The sequence below is a fragment of the Aplysia californica genome, unplaced genomic scaffold (assembly GCF_000002075.1).
Source record: "Aplysia californica isolate F4 #8 unplaced genomic scaffold, AplCal3.0 scaffold00213, whole genome shotgun sequence".
In the NCBI taxonomy this organism is placed as follows: Eukaryota; Metazoa; Mollusca; class Gastropoda; order Aplysiida; family Aplysiidae; genus Aplysia; species Aplysia californica.
In genome coordinates this window covers 1,113,921-1,116,491 of record NW_004797483.1, presented here as the reverse complement: position 1 = coordinate 1,116,491, position 2,571 = coordinate 1,113,921, and the positions used below count along the sequence as shown (strand labels likewise).

Sequence of the window (2,571 nt, the reverse complement as noted above, 5' to 3'; positions counted from 1 at the left end):
GTCGAGAGAGAGAGAGAGAGAGAGAGAGAGAGAGAGAGCATGTACGGTAATAGTTACGTTATGTAAACCAAGAATAAACGTAACACAACATTTGTAACTTAATCATATTTTTCCACTACAATATTGAGGCTAAATTAAAAAGTTATTCTTATTGAATTTATATAAAATACTAAAAATCTCCATTATACGCGACAAATGGGATTGTCAACACTTCCCGTTTCTCACACACATTTATTTGTATGCGCGCCCTAGGCTACGTAACAGATCATCAATGGCACTTTTCGTGGCACGACTTGTTACAAGAAATTTTAAAGTAAATACATCTTTGCACTAAAGGAGGAATATTTTCAAAACATTTGTTCAATAAATAAATAATGTCGCGGTTAGGAAAAAAATGACGGACTTGTTTTGAAAGTGACATATTATTATTGCTCCAGCTGAAAACTTTTAAAAATCGGTAGGAACCACCCACTCAGATTTCAAAATTAATATTTATTATGGGATTTTCTAGAATAAACAGCTAACATTGAAAGGTGTTTAAAAAATTATAAATATTGATATAAGTAAATTATGTGCAAAAGCTGAAGAGAGTTGATATTTTAGGAAATATTTGACAATAATTTAAGTTACGCCACGAAATTTTGACCGCAGGAGATCTATTTAGTTTTTCTAACACATTAAATTCGACTGTAAATTTCTTCCTTTCTACAAGTACAATCTAGATCTAGCCTAATGCATTAAAATTTATATGTGTTTAAATTGGGTGTGTTGTATCAAAAAAAATAAAAGGGAGATCGGTAGGCCTATAGTTCTGCAAGATTTTAGAAAAATTATAAAAAGTCTATCTCGGCAGTAGGCAGGCTTTCACTTTGTTGGAGGCGGTCACGACAGAACAGTTTCGGACTTTATTAACATTTGTTTATGTATTTATTTACAGGTATCTATTTACAACCATCTGAGAAGGGGGCGAGAGAGAAAACCCATTAATTATAACAACCAGCTTTTTGACAAGCAATACAATTGCCCGCTGCTCGAGACTGTCATTTTCTGTTTCCGGCGTCAGGGGGAATAAGTTTTGTTTACAAAGATGGCTGCACTGATTCCGTCAAACCTACACAGACAAGAGAGATTGGTAAATGTGTAGTCTAGATTGTCTAAATTAGTGTGAAGATCCGTCGATACCCTGCTCCTATGGCTGTATTACAGAGTCTGTGTTGTTGTGTTGCGAAAGGGTAGATATTATTTTGACTCAGAATGTGCGTACCGCCATGGAAAAGTAGAAACTGAAGAGTCGAGATAAAATTAGTGTGTTCTTCTCTTCCCACTGTGACGCACACTGTGCTGTGGTCAATGACATCACAAGGTTTTCTCTTCGTTCTTTTTCCTTGTATTCTTTGGCCAAGGCTTATATTGGAAAGGGCCTATGCTCTTATTATTTGGCATAATATAGAACCAAACAAGAGCAACAGTCAAGATCTAAAGCCACGGAAATGAAACAAGACGCGATCAAATCAAATCGATTCGGACCGTGTCCCATTGAGTTGAGGGAGGTGTACCACGAAGGGGGTCATGACTCTAGATCTAGATTCTAGGTCTAGAAATCTAGATTTAGATCTGCGGCTATTCGGACTGGAGTACTGGAGTCTGAATTCGACTCCTTATAGCCTTCTGTGGTTATTCGGACTCAAACTCCAATCATGTGCGTGCGCATCAGTAGGTGTATTGGATGTGAGGCAGACTTGAAGCAATCCGACCTTGGTCTTCCTCGGTTTCTATGTCTACGATCTGGCCAAGGAACATTATTAAAACAAATGGACGCCGACCATGGCATGGTGACCCATTGCGAACTGTGCTCTTTTCTTTATGGCAAGGATAATAATAGTAGGGCCGGCAGTGGGCAACGGTATGGGAGGGAATATATATCTCTATATATATGCAAAAAAAAGGAGTGATGTTAGTGGGGCGGACCTGGGAAAGTAAGATGGAGAGAGGAAAAGTAAGAGAAAGAGAGAGAGGAAAAGTAAGAGAGAGAAAGGGGAGGGGGGTTGTCTTATTATTATCAGGACTGTTATGAATTTTATCTTTTGATCCCTTTGTAGTTGTGAAACGCAGTGTAATAGCCTACCAGTAGTTTAAAGTCCGAATAGCAACGGGAGACTATTCCGACTCAAGTATAGACCTCGCTTACGGTACAACCGGTGATCGCACACGTGCACTGGAAGTTGAGTCCGAATAGCCTCCAGCGGCTGTTCAGACTGGAGTCCGAATAGCCACTTCATTAGATTTATTTTAAGCCTAACAATAAAGGAAGTGGCTATCCTGGTGTAAAACAAGACCTGTTTTTCCTCATTTCGGAATACTGTCTATCGGTGTGAATGATCAAATTGATCTAGACAAAAAACAAAGAAAAAATGACGTTGTAGCACAAAAGTAGCTAATTGGTCGCCTACAAAGATGCTAAGTATAGCTATTTTATATTTCGAATTGAGCCGAACTACGCGGGTCACCATTTTGTTTTGCCCGGAAGTTCTCGCAAGATCTACTCCTCTCTCTCTCTCTCTCTCTCTCTCT

General features: G+C 38.8%; 1 protein-coding gene across 1 annotated transcript in view; it reads left to right on the top strand.

Moving 5' to 3' along the window:
• Positions 1–1,064: 1,064 nt before the first annotated feature.
• Positions 1,065–2,571, top strand: part of LOC101853091 — a 30,342-nt gene continuing 28,835 nt past the window's right edge. Inside the window, exon 1 of the mRNA XM_005099442.3 lies at positions 1,065–1,132. The gene's annotated coding sequence lies outside the window, so the exon portion shown is untranslated. The remainder of the gene's footprint in view (positions 1,133–2,571) is intronic.